At 45.9% G+C, this 19,030-nt stretch overlaps 1 pseudogene; it reads right to left on the bottom strand.

The window, feature by feature from the left end:
* Positions 1-16,809: 16,809 nt before the first annotated feature.
* Positions 16,810-17,347, bottom strand: LOC136510921 (uncharacterized; annotated as a pseudogene).
* Between the last annotated feature and the right edge of the window lie 1,683 nt (positions 17,348-19,030).

Here is a 19,030-nt window from a genome sequence, read left to right as displayed (position 1 = left end):
AGTGGGAGATGTCCTAGGTGACTGATCACACGGCCGCAGCAGCAAACCAATGAGGCACGGCACGGCGACGCAGCGGGCGGCGCCAGACAAGAATGACACAGTGCGAGTGATGTGGAGGTGATGGGGGAGCAGGCTGTCATCCATCGCGCATAGCCAAGGCGAGTCAACGAAGTAGCACTATGCATGGCCGCTGGCGGTGTGTAGTGCTGGACCCAGCGCGCCTCCGGCTAAAGTGGGCAGAGCAGGGCATGGCACGACGGACACGGTTGGTGCCCCGGACACAGCGTGTCAGCTGGCGAAGTGACCCACGCGCCAGCATGGGTAGCAGGCAGCCAAGGCAGCAGCAGCTAGGGCCTGCGCATTCACGAATGGTAGCGAGGGCGCAGCCAGTGCTCTGACACGCTAGATGAGCTAGCGACGGCGGTAGGCCAGGCAGTGGTGGTGGTCGTGGCCAGCGCTGTGGTAGGCGGCCTAGCACGCAACGCAAGGCCATGCGTGTGCACAGACACGGTGTGGGCGTAGCTGGCGTGGCAGCAGGATCTGGCCAGCATGACAGTGTGCTGGCAAGCCTGCAGCGGTGCCAAGCCAGTGGTGACCATGCCTAGAGCCGAGACCTATGCCGTGCACGCATTTTAAAGCAACCTGAAAGCTTGTACCCGATGCTCCAAAGGCCAAACCAACTGTTCGATGCACAAGAGGGTGTGTTGGGCTGTCGATCAGAGTCCAGATAGCGTACCACTTCCTAAGCCGATCGCTCTACAGTTATCGCCAAAGGTGGCTTCATCGACCTTCTTTCAAACCTACGCAGAACAACATCGGTTCGAACAATTTCATGTCGAAATCCAAATCCAACCTACGAGATGCGCTAGCGAGTTATCCTAGTCCTTGACCGTACATGTTTCATCGCCATTTGCAAAACGCTCTATACATTTTTGTTCGACAAAATTCAATCAAGTGACATGACACGTATCATTGTTTCATGTTCCGCAAAAATGTTTCAAGTGTCTAACATTGATTATAATTCATGTTATACACAAATGCACAAAAATATGATGCTCATGTGATGTTTAGCAAGAATAGTACATTGTAACACTGACGGTGTTACAGTGTGCAACCTAGTGACATGGAGGTGGGAACGGCGTCTCTGCTCGTGGCTTCATCCACGTAAAGTTACGCGGAAGGGGGAGGAATTTCCCAAGTCCAAAAAGATTAGGAGTCAATATTAGGAGTTGTTGGAGAGGGTTTTTCCCCATCTTTCTAAAAAATAAGGATTAGGAGGATGTTTAGGGAACTCTTGGAGATGCTCTTAGAAGGGGAAAAGATAGTGATCTCCAAGAGTTTTTAATAAATGTCATTAAAAATCAAATTTGAGGCCCACATCATCTCCATGCTGGTTCATGGCCACTATCGGCTTAGAGGTGGGCACGACACCACCCCTCATTGTCCTCGACTAATCCGCCACGCCTCCGATACACCGAAGGTAGTAGCAGCACCTACCAGCTACAACAACAGTAGGAGCCACGAGGAGTAGCCAAGCCACCACCATCTCATCAGACTCCTCTCAAATCCTCCCCGCCACGCTCCCTTTCCCCCCCCCCTCCCCACCGCTCCCCCGCCACCCCACAATGGTAGGCCTCCTCAACCTCTAGTCCACACTTCTCCCCTTGGTGTCCGTGCTTTGCCACCGTGTGGGCGTGTCGGCGCCATCCTTGTCCCACCATCGATGCCGGGTCGAGGCCAAGATCCAGGAGATTTTCATGTTGGCGCTTAGCTCCACCATGACTGAGGGCAAGATCATCTCTTGGACCGCCACCGAGGGCGACCACCTCGCCAAGGGTGACCTCATTGTCATTGTTGAGTCCGACAAGGCTGAAAGGATCAAGATGCCCAAGAGGGGGGGTGAATTAGGCTAATTCTAAAATTCTTTGTAATAATTAAACACTACGGTTAGCCCACTTCACCCCTTGTGCCTAGAAAGTGTTTCTATTGTTCTACTGCACAAAAGTTTACTAACCTATGTTCCAATCCTACTCTAGCATGGCAATTCTATGAATGTAAAGACAAGAATTGAATTGCTCAAAGTAAATGCTCAAAGTAAAGAGAGAAGGAGGAATGCAATGATGTTTTGCCGAGGTATAGGAGAGTCGCCACTCCCCACTATTCCTCATTGGAGCACCTACCTAAGGGTGAAGCTCCCCCTTGATCCATGCAAGGATCAAGTGCTCTCTATGGGTTGATTCTTCGACACTCCGTCATGGTGAATCACCCACAACCACTCACAACTTGAGTTGGGTCATCCACAAGCTCTGCCGGATGATCACCAAACTCCCAATCACCACCAAGCCATCTAGGTGATGGCGATTACCAAGAGTAACAAGCACGAACTCTCACTTGACCACGACAAGCCTAATGAGAAGGGTGGATGCACACTTTAGTACTCTTGCTTTCACAAATAAGGCATATCTCTTGGATTCTCAAGTCTCAATCACCTCATTAGGACCATGCTCTTCTTGGCACTCTCAAGGGTGTTTCTCAGCTATTGGAATGAACAAAAGTGGTCCATTGAGTGAATAGAGGAAGTATTTATAACCCCTCATTCAAAATGAACCGTTATGTGCCACTGTGGGGTGATCGGACGCTCTAGTCAGTTCTCTCTGCCACCAAGCAGTTAAGTTATGACCGGACACTGACCAGTGTCCGATCAGCACTAACTAGACACACCCGGTCACAAAAACTACCCTCTAGAACCTTACTGATGTTGATCGGACTCTAGAACCCAGCGTCCGGTCACTTTGCTGCTTAGTGTCCGGTAAGTAGCCAGAACCTGACCAGCGTTCGGTCAGCACTGACCGGACAAGTCTGATCAGGATTCTCCCTCTCTAGGACCCTTACTGGAGTTGACTGAACTTTAGTACCCAGTGTTCGGTCACTCACCTCTCAGTGTCCGATCACAACCAGACAACTTCACCTTGATCAAATGAACTGACCAGACTCTGCCCTAGCATCCGGTCACACCGGAACCAGCGTCCGGTCAATATTTAATCCTCCATTCACTTCCAACTCGCAATCATATGTGAATGAAGTTTGCTCCAATTGATCTAAGGGCTATTTAGGAGCTACCTAGTGCTAGATTTAACAAGTGTGCACCACACCTAACCACCTAGACTCACATAGGTCAAGCTACCTATCCATACCCCCTTAATAGTATGGCTAAAGGAAAAACAAAGTCCTAAACTACTCTAAGTGTCTCTTCAACTCCAAATGACACTTAGAACTAGTCCATCCTTAACCTTGTTGTCCATCCTTTGAAAACCGAAATGATTTCTATCGTAGGGGCATGACAACTATGACTGCCCAATCAATTGTCATTACCATGACCTAACTTAATTGTATCTACAAAACACACGTTAGTCACAGTAATCTAGTATTGTCATTAATCACCGAAACCCAATTAGAGGCCTAAATGCTTTCAATCTCCCCCTTTTTGGTGATTGATGACAATACAACCATGAGTATGTAAAAAAGATGAAGTTTTCAACATGCTTGGTTCATATAAGCTTTTGACAATAGGAATAAAAGAGTTAGGCAAGCTTATATGACCTAAGCCAATATGATGTACTCAAAAGATATGAAATAAGCATGAGTACAAGAAATAGAGCTCATTTGCATTGGAGTAAAATGTGGAAGCAAAACAAATGAGCATAACCAAGTGACGTGGCATATAAATAATTCAAGTAGAGAGCACACATGTCACATATCACATAAATATCATGATCACACTTATGTAGTTCAATGTATAATAGTAAACATGAATGCATAGAAATGTATCACACATAAAAAGCCAAATATAATAGATAAGCCTAAGCTCCCCCTAGATATGTCGCTCCCCCTAAGTCTAACATACTCGATCCCTCTCCCCCTTTGGGGTCAAACACCAAAACCTAAGGGTCGGTCGGTGGGGCTATAGTGGATGAGTCGGGCGCTGAGATGCGAGGAGTGAGCTGGAACTGTGTGCCATCATCATCTGATCCTGAGCTCTAAGCTGTATGACTCTCTGTAGCTAGAACTGATGCAGAAGTGGTCTAGGTCGGATCAGGGACTGGTGTGGCCTGTGACTCTGTAGGTATGACTATAGCAGGCGGCTCTAATGATGCAACTAAAGAAGGGAGCATCTCTGTAGTCCTAGTAATAGGTGCAACTGTGGAAGGACTAGGGACATGTAGATATGGTAGAGTAGGCTACCCTGTCAACTCACTGAAGGTAACACCAAGGCTCCTGAAGACTGAGGTATCTAGCACAAGCAGCGAGGAAGTCTGGGCCAGTGTGAAGCCCATCTGTAGAGGTTGAACTATGGGGCTAGCACTGGTGAGGCAAACCACTGGGACACCTACTTTGTAGGTGAAGGAAACTGTGTTGCTGGTTGTCCCTAACTCTGATGCCCACTGGGCTATAAATCTAGAGTCATAGAAGTGGTGGTAGGCTGGCCGATCTAGGGTGAAGGTTGTGGTGGTGGAGCCCCAATAGCAGTAACTACATACTACATAAATCCAAGTAACTGCTGCTGCCTAAGAAGCTGCTGCTAATGTATTGCCTACTGCTGCTGCTACATAGCCTGCTGCTGTCGCTAGAACTCATCATGTCTGGCCTAAAACTATGCAAATGTAGCTATGGTCTCCTAGGCCTAGCGAGTCTGATCTTGCCTCATCCGCTCAAGTATAGCAAGTAGAGCAGGATCTATCTATGGTGCAGGTGGAGCTAAACTAGAGCTACCGGCCTCATGGTCATGTCATCGAGGAGGCATCTGAGGGATATCCTGATAGTCGTCATCTGAACTATCACTAGGGTTGCTCTCGACCATCCCCTCCTGTTGAGCATTTAACTGCTCCTCCTCTGTAGCTACAATGCCCCTGATAGTCTCATCCTGTTGGGCTGTAGTCTCTGGCACCTCTAGACAATGACATGGCTGGCTAGGTGTCCTCACTACACTATGGCAAAGCATCTAAGTCATGTTATATGTAGGAAACTCCGTGGTAGCACCACTATATTATGTCAGCATCTTAGGAGGCCTCACTGTAACTGCCCTGTGAATCAAGAATGTAATCTAATGAGCATATGGCAGCTGCCTGTGACCTCTGAACCCCTCTGCAAGAGTGTTCTTCATCTATGATAGAATAAGATCCCAAATACCAAACATAGTCTGCTGCATCAGAGAGTTCAAGAGCCATAACTGAATGCGAGTCAAGCCCTCGTGACATCCCATCCTCGGGAGCAGGGTCCTCCTCATGATAGCATCAAGTAGTCTAGTTATAGGAGTAAGATCCCTGGGTGTCCTGCTCGACCCCTTACCAAAAGGCTCTGTGAAGCAATGGTGGACCAAATCTATAGGAGGCACAAGACCACCGTGAGGGCATTTGGGAGATGCCGTTTGACCATAGCAAACCTTATGTAGCCAGATGGGTTGCTCCTAAAGCCTAAAAATCTCCTTGACCCTGAAGCTCATCAGCCTGTAATCTTTGCCTCTAAAAGCAAAGTGAATGAATCTATGCTGCGGGTCAATCTAAAGTGTAGCATAGAACTCACAGACCCAAGATGGAACATATCTATCTGTCTGTCCAAGTAAGTCTGTCAGCCCTAGCAAGTAAGATAGGTAAGGGCGAATCTACTCTCCAGCTGCTGCTACAATAGCCTCAATAGAACAAACCCTCTGAGACCTGAATGTTGCCCCACTGTTAAGATATGCATTATAAAAATCCTCCTGTAGTGGTGTGTAGAAGCCCTATAAAGTACGCTCATCCCTCCATGGTGGGAACCACTCCTCAAACTAAACAAATCTAAGTTGTTGCATTTACTTGGCCATGGTGGCCCTCAAATCCAGATGAGTCACTAGAGGCAGACCCTATGGTCTAGGAGGTGGATGAGAACCCCTTCGCTGTGTCTCTGGCCTCGGTGTCACTTGAGTATGGGTATGAGTATAGTGGCGAAGCTGTGGCTGAGATGCCGACTCTGTCTCCTCGGCCTGCTCTCCCTTCTGAGTCTGCTCTACTAGCTATGGCTCCCCCCGAGGTTGAGGCTCCTCCAAAGCAACACGACATCCCTCAAGCATGACAGTCCTAGCTGGACTACCATGACGACACTCAACCTGCTCAATAGCTACCCTCTATGCTAGTAAAAGTTGATCTGTAATCTGTACTCCACTCCTAGCACCTCCTCTTTCTACACGGTCTGCGGCGGCTGCAACTGCTGCTACTCTCTCTGTGTCAGCATCTACATAGTTCCTCTTCTTTGTCGCCAGCTTCTTCATTGCCTTACCTTTCACATCAGTAGGCAAGCAAGGCAGAGGCCTTAGATCCTCATCACTAGACCACCTCCAGCGTTCTTGACATGTGCCATCTAGAATGATCTGCTATCTCGGACAAGAAACAACTATCACTGAGACTTCTAAGGCTTGGCCTCAATCCGTACTCGTGAGCTTGGCCCCAAGTTGACTGATAACTGCCAAAGTGAGCTCAGAAACACTAACTCGCTGCACGTCAGAATAGATCGGATATATGAATAATTTCAATATACATCTAGAGATACGAAACCCTAAGAAGCAAGCATTAGATACGAAATTGGAAACAAGGGCTTGCTACCTGATGAACCGGTGAATCGATGAGAAGAGGAACGAATCAGGGAACAACCAGATCAGCAATTGGAGGTTAGGGTTCTGGTGACGGCTCTGAGGCGCTGGTCGGTGGCACTGGATGGGAATTGGGGACTCTAGTGAGGATGCAATGTGGGTGCGTGACTGAGTTGGGGCATGGCAACGCTGCAGCTAGGGCATGGCAAGTGGCACATGATGCTGCTGCAGTGGGCACGATGGCGTGGGGAGGCGGCGCAAGCAGAGGACACGAGCACGGGACTAGCATAACTACGACTAGCGGTGGCGTGGAGTGTTGTGGACGCAAACGTCGAGCACGAGCATGGGGCGATGTCATGGCGGCATGGGCACAGGAACAAGGCAGCGCGGCGAGCTATGGAGGTGTGGCTAGGGATTCGGTGATGTCAGCGTGGGTTAGCGGTAGATAAGGCCTTAGGTCAACCGACGATTGGATTATATGGTGGCCCCCAACGGATTAGAAAAGGAAACAAGAAAGAGTTGGAATCCCGCATAATTTCTACCGACCGAACACTCCGGTGGCAATGACCGGACGTTGCCACCTAGAGTTCGGTTGACTCTAGAGAGGTCCAAATCCTCTCGAGCCACGACCGGATGCATCTGATCCCAACTGACCAGACATAGCCAGAGTCCGGTCAGTCCTATCTTCATCTTCTTCACTTGATCGGATGCAGGATCACCTTCTGACCAGACGTAGGGAGAACACTATTCTAGCATCCGGTCACTCCTTCACAGCAACGGTTCACCTCCTATGAACATACCAGATGCAGTGGAGCAAAGTCCGGTTCAGCGTCCGGTCACTCTTTTTCAGCAATTCTTCAAAGTCATTCGCGCTGCATGTTTCCAATCAAGTCCCAACTTCAATAAGATCCAAATAAACACCAATTAGGACTAACGTGAGTGACCTCTCTCAAACCCTCAAATTTCTCAAAATATTTTGCCTTAAGCTATAATTCTTTTTTTAAAAAATAGGCAATAAAAGGGTGATTGAAGAGAAACAACAAAACAATATTCATGCATATGCAATATAATACTTGAAAGCAATTCTAGATGCTTGTCAAGTTTGATCCAAGGTTAAACTTCTTCACACGCTTTTCGACGTTAATCTTAACCATGTTAGACAAACCCTAAATGCATTACCAAAGATTAAACATGTTGTATATTACAATGCAATGCAATGCAAGGGACAACACAAGCTCATTTTCTAGCGAAGTTGATAAAATCAAGCACATTGAACTCATTTCTCACCCAACAAAATGTTGTCTCATCTAGTGGTTTAGTAAAGATATCCACCAATTGATCCTTAGTCCTTATACCTTCTAATGAAATATCATTCTTAGCAACATGATCTCTAAGAAAGTGATGGCGGATATCTATATGCTTGGTGCGAGAGTATTGAACCGGATTATTAGCAAGTTTTACCGCACTCTCATTGTCACACAAAAGATGCACTTTTTCTAGAACTACACCATAGTATAGCAAAGTTTGCTTCATATAAAGTATTTGTGCACAACAAGCACCCACGGCAATGTATTCTGCTTTGGCGGTGGACAAAGCCACACTATTTTGCTTCTTCGAGGACCAAGACACAAGTGATCTACCAAACAAATGGCACCCTCTGGATATGCTTTTTCTATCAACTTTGTAACTGGCATAATCTGAATTGGAATAGCCAACTAATTCAAATCTAGCTCCATTGGGATACCAAAGGCCAATGCTTGGTGTGTGCTTAAGATACATAAGGATTCTTTTAATGGCAATCAAATGAGCTTCCTTAGGATTAGCTTGAAATCTAGTGCACATACACACACTAAACATGATGTCGGGCCTAGATGCGGTTAAATATAACAAGCTACCAATCATAGAGCGGTAGAGAGTTTGATCAACCATGTCACCTCCCTCATCTAGGTTGAGATGTCCATTAGTTGGCATTGGTGTCTTGATTGGCTTACATTCATCTATTTTGAATCTCTTGAGAAGATCATTAGTATATTTCACTTGTGAGATGAAAATCCCTTCTCTCATTTGCTTGACTTGAAAACCAAGAAAGAATGTAAGCTCTCCAATCATTGATATCTCGAACTCCTTCGACATCAATTCACCAAATTCTTTGCAAGAATCTTCATTTGATGATCCAAATATGATATCATCAACATACACTTGACAAATGATGATATATTCATCAAGCTTCTTGGTGAATAGTGTGGTGTCGATCTTTCCAATGATGAAATCCCGAAGACGCTCATACCAAGCTCTTGGGGCTTGCTTAAGCCCATATAGCACCTTGGACAACCTATAAACATGATTAGGATATCTAGGGTCTTCAAACCTAGGAAGTTGATCAACATAGACTAGTTTATTAATAAAGCCATTTAAAAATGCACTTTTCATATCTATTTGATATAGTTTCATTTCATGATGTGATGCATATGCAAGGAGGATACGAATGGTTTCTAGTCTTGCAACTGGTGCAAAGGTCTCTCCAAAATCGAATCCTTCAACTTGAGAGAACCCATTTGCAACTAGTCTTGCCTTGTTCCTCACAACAACGCCTTGATCATCTTGCTTGTTGCGGAACACCCACTTTGTTCCAATGACTTGCACCTTGTGGTCGCTCTTCAAGAGTCCAAACTTCATTGCAGGTGAAGTTGTTTAACTCTTCATGCATGGCATTTATTCAATCTAGATCTTAAAGAGCTTCTTCTACCTTGGTAGGCTCAAAGCAAGAGACAAAAGAGTAATGTTCAATAAATGAAGCAAGCTTTTAAGAGTGAGTCATTACTCCCTTTGAGGGACTCCCTATGATGAGATCTTGTAGATGAGCTTGTAGTAAAGGTGAATTTCTTCTATCAACTACTTGAGGAGGAGGTTGTGGAGCATCAACATCATGTGCTTGTGTCACCATTTGCTCATGGGAGACATGAGTGTCTTCATTTTCTACTCTCCTATCTTTATCACCATCTTGTGGCACATTTGATGAAGAAGATTGATTGATCACTTGTACATTATCTTCATCATCATTAGGATTGATGTCTCCAACTAGAATATTCTTCATGGCCTCCCTCAATGGTTCATCACCTATATCATCAAGATTCTCATGTGCTCCTTGGGAGCCATTAGATTCATCAAATTCTACATCATATGTTTCTTCAACCAAGCCAGTGGCATGATTAAATACTCTATATGCTTTGGACTTTGATGAGTAACCAACAAGAAAACCAATATCACAACGTCTTTGAAACTCCCCTAGGTGTTGCCGCTTCTTGTAGATGTAGCATTTGCAACCAAACACCCTAAAAAAGAAGACGTCTAGCTTCTTCCCATTGAGCAACTCATAAGGTGTCTTGCCAAGAAACTTTTGAAGGAATAGGCGGTTGGATGCATAGCATGCGGTGTTGATAGCTTCCGCCCATAGAGCTTCGGGAGTATTGTATTCATCAAGTATTGTTCTTGCTAGTGTGATCAATGCCCGATTCTTTCTCTCAACTACACCATTTTGTTAAGGAGTATATATTGCAGAGACCTCATGCTTGATCCCAATTTCATCATAATAAGCTTTAATGTTTGTGTTGTCAAATTCTTTCCCATTGTCGCTTCTAATCTTCTTGAGCTTCACTTCAAACTCATTTTGTGCTCTCTTGGCAAACTTCTTGAAGCATGATGCAACTTTAGATTTGTCATGAAGAAAGAATACTCATGTGTATCTAGAGTAGTCATCAACAATTACAAGACAATAAAGATTTTCTCCCAAACTCTTGTATGTTGTTGGTCCAAATAAGTCCATGTGAAGGAGCTCTAGCACTATTGTGATTGACATGAAAGCTTTTGTAGGATAAGTGTTTGCAACTTGTTTGCGGCTTGACATGCACTACAAAGCTTGTCCTTCTCAAACTTCACATCCTTCAACCCTCTCACTAACATATTCTTCATTAGCTTCTCGAGTGAGCTCATCCCAATATGAGCAAGTCTTCTATGCCATAGCCACCCAAGTGTTGTTTTGGTGAATAGACATGTCTTCAAGTTAGCATCTTCGGAGGTGAAATCCACTAGATATAGGTTGTTGTATCTAAATCCTTTGAATATCACTTGATCATCATCCTTCTTAGATACAACAACTTTCTTCTCGGTAAACAAGCATTGGAAGCCAAGATCACACAATTATCCAACAGATAGCAAGTTAAAGCTCAATGAAGCAACATATAACATATTTGAGATTGAATGATCATTTGATATTGCCACTTTGCCCAATCCTTTAACTTTGCCCTTTGAATTATCTCTAAATGTGATTCTTTCTTGTCCATCTACTTCTTCATCTAGTGAGGTCAACATACAAGGATCACCGGTCATATGTTGTGTGCAACCACTATTAATTACCCAATGACTTCTACTGGTCTTGTAGTTCACCTACACACAAGAGATCAAGCTTTAGGAACCGAAACTTGTTGAGGGCCCTTGACTTTCTCAACAAGTGACTTTGCAACCCAAATTTTCTTAGGCCTATTCTTGTTGGGAGGTCCTAAGAACATAACTTTCATCTTTCCACTAGAGTCCTTTCTAAGCATATAATGAGCATTGAAAGCAAAAGGTCTAGCATGCTTGGGCAAGGGTTGTGGTGGTAAAGTTTGACACTCATAGGCAAAGTGGCCTTCTTGTCCACACTCAAAATACCACTTTGGCTTTGGCTTTGACTTTGACTTGTGTTGTTGTTGTTGAGCTTGAGCCTTCTTCTCTTGGTTTGCCAAGTACCCAATGCCACTTCTATCTATCTTCATGACGGTGTTCATTAGTAGCTCAGTTTGAAGATGCTTGCCTCTTGTGAACTTGCTCAATCCAATCTTAAGGTGTTCTTTCTCTAACTTGAGCTTCTTATTCTCTTTCTTGAGTGCATCATTATTTTTCTCTTCCTTGAGTTTCTTGTTCTTTTCTTTGAGCTTCTCATTCTCAAGAATTAAATCACCATCATGATCAAGAGTTTCTAGCACTATAGTGTTGGTGGTTTTGAGCTCTTCAAGATCTTTCTTGAGCTTTTTATTATCATTCTTGAGCTTGACATACTCATTATAGTTGTCGGTTTCAACCACTTGCTTGCCTTTGCTATTAGATCCTTGCTCAATACTCTCAACAATTAAATCATCACATGATGTAGCTATATCAATCTTAACAACATCGTTAGTAGCATCATGTGGCTCATTGGATAAAAATTCATGAACAACAACAAGATTATCATGATTTATCTTGAGAGTTGTATATTCTTCTTTTAGTATATTATGGCTAGTGATGAGCTCTTTATGCATCCCCTCAAGTTTATTATGTTTATCTTTAAGCTCTTTCTTAGAAGATTTGAGCTCCTTGAGTTTGGATGGCATAGCTTCATTTGCCTCTCTAAGCTCAACACTAGCCTTTTCGGCTATATCACATTTAGCTAAAAGAGAATCATTCTTAGCTTCTAGCTTGTCATTCTTAGCTCTAGTCTTTCTAATGATCTTAGTATATTGCTTTAGCAATTTAACAAGATTATCATATGAAGGTGATTCATATTCATCATCATCACTATCACTATCATCATTGTTAGCATGATCATCATCACTACTATCATCATCATTTGGTACCTTCCGTTCACCCTTAGCCATAAGGCATAGGTGTGTAGAAGATGATGGCGGTGGTGTCGGTGAAGATGATGAAGAGTCAATCACAATTGCGACCACCTTCTCATTATCACTACCATCATCAGATGAGCAACTTGATGAATCAATATCCATGAGCCAATCACCGACGATGTATGCCTTCCTATTTTTCTTCTTCTTATGGAAGTCCTTCTTCTTGCCATCCTTGGCTTGTTTTTCTTCTTCTCATCTTCATCTTCATTACTTGAGTCATCTTTCTTGCCCTTGTACTTGTTCTTATACTTGTCTTTCTTGGGCTTGGTGCATTGATGTGCTAGATGACCAAGTTATCCATAATTGTAGCAATCCATCTCAGAGATTGGCTTCCTTCTTGTGCTAGTGAAGAACTTCTTTTTCTTGCTATCGAACTTGATGCCACTCTTGTTGAGCTTCTTTAGCATCTTGGCAGTTTTTCTCACCATAAGAGCAAGACTTGCATCATCAACTTCATCATCACTTGAGCTCTCATACTCAATTCTTGCTTTGCCCTTCTCTTGGCTAGCCTTGAATGCTAAGTCTTTATCTTTCTTCTTGGTAGAGGATGAGCCATCTTGTGGTGTGATATGCATGTACATCTCAAGAGTATTGATCTTTCCTAAGATTTGAGTCGGTGTAGTGGTGGAAAGATCACATTGATGAAGCATGGTCACAATATGCCCATGTTTATCAATGGGGAGGACACTCAAAATTTTTCTCACAACATCGGATGGTTGCATTTGAGTAAGTTCAAGCCCATTGACTTCCTCTAAAAGAATATTCAAGCGTGAGTACATTTTATTAGCACTCTTTTTAGGAAGCATCTCAAAAGAATTAAGCTTTTTCATTATGAGATGATAGCGTTCATCATGCTCGCTCTTAGTTCCCTCATGGAGCACACAAATATCCGACCATAGTGCATGGACGTCCTTGTGGTTCCTCACCCGGTTAAACACATTTTTGCAAAGGCCTCTAAAGATGGTGTTTCGAGCCTTTGCATTTCATTTCTCATAGTTCACTTCATCGCCTTGAAGGTGCGTGGGATCCTGAGGTTTTGGGAATCCTTATGAGGCGGCTCTAAGTATTCCAACATCTAGAGCTTCTAAATACGCCTCCATGCAAATTTTCCAATAAGAAAAATCATCCCCCTCAAAGATAGGAGGAGGTCCATCCCCATGAGACATCTTTCTCTAGGCAGTTAAGCCTAAATACGTGAGCACGAGTCTCTGATACCTATTGAAAGGATCAAGATACCCAAGAGGGGGGGTGAATTGGGCTAATTCTAAAATTCTTTGCAATAATTAAACCCTACGGTTAGCCCACTTCACCCCTTATGCCTAGAAAGTGTTTCTATTGTTCTACTGCACAAAAGTTTAGCAACCTATGTTCCAATCCTACTCTAGCATGACAATTCTATGAATGTAAAGACAAGAATTGAATTGCTCAAAGTAAATGCTCAAAGTAAAGAGAGAAGGAAGAACGCGGCGATGTTTTACCGAGGTATAGGAGAGTCGACACTCTCCACTATACCTCATTAGAGCACCTGCGTAAGGGTGAAGCTCCCACTTGATCCACGCAAGGATCAAGTGCTCTCTACAGGTTGATTCTTCAACACTCTATCATGGTGAATCACCCACAACCGCTCACAACTCGAGTTGGGTCATCCACAAGCTCCGTCGGATGATCACTAAACTCCCAATCACCATCAAGCCATCTAGGTGATGGCGATCACCAAGAGTAACAAGCACGAACTCTCACTTGACCACGACAAGCCTAATGAGAAGGGTGGATGCACACTTTGCTACTCTTGCTTTCACAAATGAGGCCTCTCTCTTGGATTCTCAAATCTCAATCATCTTATTAGGACCTTGCTCTTCTTGGCACTCTCAAGGGTGTTTCTCGGCTGTTGGAATAAGCAAAAGTGATCCCTTGAGTGAATAGAGGAAATATTTATAACCCTTCATTCAAAATGAGCTGTTATGTGCCACTACGAGGTGACCTGACGCTTCGGTCAGTTCTCTCCGCCACCAAGCAGTTAAGTTGTGACCGGACACTGACCAGCATCCGGTCACAAAAACTACCCTCTGAAACCTTACTGATGTTGACTGGACTCTGGAACCCAGCGTCCGGTCACTTTGCTGCTCAGCGTCCAGTTAGTAGCTGGAACCTAACCAGCGTCCGATCAGCACTGACCGAACGAGTCCGATCAGGATTCTCCCTCTTTAGGACCCTTACTGGAGTTGACCGGACTCTAGTACCTAGCATTCGGTCACTCACCTCTCAGCGTCTAGCCACAACCAGACGACTTCACCTTGATCAAATGAACTGACTAGACTCTGCCCCAACGTCCGGTCACATCGAAACCAGCGTCCGTTCAACATTTGACCCTCCATTCACTTCCAACTCGTAATCATATATGAATGAAGTTTACTCCAATTGATCTAAGGGCTATTTAGGAGCTACCTAGTGCTAGATTTAACAAGTCTGCACCACACCTAGCCCGCTAGACTCACCTAGGTCAAGCTACCTATCCATACCCCCTTAATAGTATGACCAAAGAAAAAATAAAGTCCTAAACTACTCTAAGTGTCTCTTCAACTCCAAACGACACTTAGAACTAGAACATCCTTAACCTTGTCGTCCATCCTTTGAAAACCGAAATGATTTTTATCGTAGGGGCATGACAACCATGATTGCCCAATCAATTGCCATTACCATGACCTAACTTAATTGCATCTGCAAAACACATGTTAGTCACAGTAATCTAGTATTGTCATTAATCACCGAAACCCAACTAGGGGCCTAGATGCTTTCAAAAGCCGACATGGACGTTGAGACCTTCCATGATGGCTTCCTCGCCGCTGTCCTCATGCTCACCGGCAAGTCTACACCCGTCAGCTCTGCCATCACGCTCTTCACCGAGTTCGAGGAGGAGATCCCAGTCGCCCAGTCATAGGCCGCCTCCTTCTCCTCTAGCTCCTCCTCACCGCCGCCTTTGCAAGAAACTGCTGCTGAAGAAGCATCCCTTCCGTCGCCGCCTCCTCCTTCCCCGGCACCGGTGGTAGTCTCTGCTCCTACGCGGCCTTCGCCTGTAACCCAAGGCGGGTGCCGATATCCTCCATCAGTGTGCTCACCGGCGACGGAAACCTTCTCTGCACGGCGACACGAGATGGCGCGAAGCAAGAAGCCACGCCAAAATGATGGCGGCAAGAGAGAAATCGCGCTGGGGGACGGATACGCGCGACAGGAGCAGTGCATAAAGTTACATGGAATAGGGAGAAATTTCCCAAGTCCTAAAAGATTAGGAGTAAATATTATGAGTTGTTGGAGATGAGTTTTCCCCATCTTTCTAAAAAATAAGGATTAGGAGAATATTTAGGGAACTATTCGAGATGCTCTAAGAGAGGTTAAAAATTCAGTTTTATTAGAAATCGGACTACCACAAAAGTTACAGGCCTTTTTGAAACACATAAATTTTACCAAAACCACGCAGAAATTTCATAAAAAAATATGTCTAGACAACGATTGAATGTTTTGGCTCCTCCTAATAATTAAATTTTGCACATGCATTTACACTATCTTATAGTTATATTTATATTGTCTTATTACTATATTTACAATGATTTCTTCAGTGTAATTTTTTGAACATAGTGATGTAATTTAGGTATTTCTATGGATTGCATGTCTCAGAGACATATATGCCAATTTTTTTAAAAAATGTAAAAATTATTCATAAATTTCAGAAAAATTACAAATTATTCACAAATTGTGGAGGGACCTACCTCCCAACCTTATCGCTTCCCTTCCCTTCCCTTTCGTGCCTGACCGGAGGAGCGCCGGGGACGCCCACTAGGAGGACTTTGGCCGGTCGCAGGGTGAGCAGTTCTTGTCTCACGTGCGGATGGTGCTAGAGGAGCTCGACCACGCGGCCAAGGGCAGGCCCATCCTGAGGATGTGGGTCACCATCGAGTAGGGACCTCTCGCTAGGGGCTCTGGCGAGGAGGCGTCGGCTAGGGTCATCAAGCAGGAGGCCGTCGTGCTGGTGCGTTGTAGCGTGCCGCTCGTCGACAGGAAGACCAAGGGCGTTTGCTAGAGCGACCAATCGACGGCTGGAACTCTCCACGTAGTGGTATGGGTAATTCGGTGTTGGAACCGGCTAAAACAACCTGTTGACAGATATCAATTGTCTAAAGAAAAGCAGGAACAAAAAATTTAGCAACGTTCCAAACAGGCTCTAAGGAGTTTAAGGGAACTCCCAATACAAAAGTTTCTATCTTCATTTATTATACTGCCACATTAGCATTTTAATAACGTGAAAGGCAATCTAAGAGCATTTCCAAGAGTATCCTAAATCTTCTCCTAATCTTTGGTTTTTAGTAAGATAAGAAAAAATCCCTCTCCAACAACTCCTAATATATCCTCTTAAAATTTAAGCACTTGGGAAATTCTCTCCCATCGCACGTAACTTTACGCAGACTCGGCGTCGCGCGGAAAGAGGTTTCCTACACGGCTTCATCTTCGCGTGCCTTCGACTACCGCGTCGTCTCCATGTAGCGCCGCGTGTAGGAGACGGAGCGCAGGCCCAAGCAGATGCTCGCCTTCCTCCTCAAGGTCGTCGGCGACCTCGACAGGCTGCACCACCTCGTCGACGCCGCCGCCGCACCGGACAACGGGTTCACCTCCGGCGGCGATGCTGTCGAGCCGCCCTCCATCGCGCAGGGCGGCGAGAAGCGGGCCAGGCTGCTGCTCGACGGTGACAACATGGTGGCGCTCGGCCCTAAGGCTGTCGACTTCGTCGGGTTCTACAGCAGCGGCGGCGTGTTCGACGACGTTGCTGTGGATGCTGCCGTGGGATCTACCGATGGCGGGTGCTTGTTCGGCGGCGGGTACTGAGTGACGACCATGCGCCGCCCAGTGTCAGTCAGCAGCTTGGCCCGCTTGTGCTGCTGTTTCTGCCGACTTCTTGCTTGCCAATGCCATTGCGACGTGCGTGGCCGCCGCTTGGAACGCCTAAGAGGCAAGACCGGCGGCAGCCGTCATATGGAAGCATGGCAGGGGCCTACAATCAGCCCATAATGGATGATAATGATGTTATGTTATGTTCTGTCCATGCTCCATGGATGTCTATTTGATGCTTTTGGTGGATCTGATCTGATTTTATGGGCGAGAGTGACTACCGCATCGGGATCATCCGAGCATCTGCTTGGGCCTGCGCTCCGTCTCCTGCACGCGGCGCCACATGGAGGCGACGCGGTCGTCGATGGCGCGATGCTTCATCACGCCGCCACCATGGACTGCCTTGGCCGTCGCTTGGTTTCCCTTGGCCATCGCTAGGTTTGTTGTGGCCGGCTGTGTGCTTCTTGCCGCCGCTGAGATCGCCATGGACTGCTGGCGTCCGTGGGCGGCTAGGTACGTGCTGCTTACTAATGCTTGCATGGTACTGTTCGCATGGTATTGTTTCCTGGTTGTGATGGTTATGATGTTCTAAACATTACTTTCAGATTGTTGGCCAGCCTGACTGGTGGTTGGCGGCCTGTGGCTGAAGGTCGGGATGTGGTGTCGCCCTGCTGGGAGGTGCTGCCGGCGACCTGTGGCTGGGAGATGGTGCTGACCTGTTGGGAGGTGGCCACGGACGGCTGGAACTGCAGGGCTACATCACGACGAAGGAAGGAGGAGTGGCGGCGGCGTCGAAGACTTTCGCGGGAAAAAAGTACCCGTAGAAAAAATCCAAGACCAAATTTTAAATTTTTAGGAGTGAAATATTGGATATTATTGGAGATGGAACTTTTTCTCTCCCAATACCTTTTTAGGAGTTGAAAAATATAGAGTTTTTGAGAGAAAAATTTAGAATACTTTTAGAGAGAATACTTTTAGAGATGCGCGATACTAGGGCGCGAGTTTTCGCGTTGGGAGATCCGCATCGTTTCCATCTCCCATGCGCCGTCGGTCCGTGAGAACTCGCCTGGCCGCCGGTGGGAGCTCGCTCACGCGGACGTCGGCGCGGAGCTCGCACTCGCACAGGAGGACGCCGCGCGGAGCTCCCACGCGCGGACGCCGGGCGGAGCTCGCACCTCGCGACTAGCCCGTGACGCGTCGCCGGATCTCGCGTCCTGACCGCGACGCTTCGCCGGACCTCGCGCGCTAGCCACGAAGCCTCGCCGGGCCCGCCGCGCCTCGCCGGACCTCGCGTCCGCTGCTGCCCAGCTCGGCCACCCAGCAAGCTAGCACGCCCGCCCAGCAAGCAAGCTAGCACGCGTTGCCGGACCTCGCGCTTCACCGCTGCCCAGCTCGGCCACCCACCGAGTGCGCCGCCGCCGCCACACGCAGACTCGGCACACGGGATTTGGAGGAATTGCGTGAGGAGAGGCGAACGATTGGTGCAATTTCTCTAGCTGGACCCACTAAAAAATACTGCATTGGAGAGTATGGTTTCTACACGTGGTTTCTTTGGGACGAAATTTGTAACAAATTTTTTTTTGTCCATGCTATTTGCGTGCTATTTTGTTTAGTTTCGTGATAAAATTCTAGAAATAATTTTATTTTTTAAATTTTGTTTGTAAACTGTAATGTACATGAAAAAAACTATGCTAACACCAGCATATTTGTATTGTGGGAGAAATCTAATGCTTTGTGTATATTTGCATTGTAATTTTTTACATAGAATACCCTGCTGCTGCAAGATCCTGGCTCCGCCGCTGTACTAGCCCCCCGGATGTGCTGGCTCAGCGAGTAC

Source organism: Miscanthus floridulus, chromosome 16, assembly GCF_019320115.1.
Source record: "Miscanthus floridulus cultivar M001 chromosome 16, ASM1932011v1, whole genome shotgun sequence".
NCBI classification, from domain to species: Eukaryota; Viridiplantae; Streptophyta; class Magnoliopsida; order Poales; family Poaceae; genus Miscanthus; species Miscanthus floridulus.
This window is presented reverse-complemented; position numbering and strand designations above follow the sequence as displayed.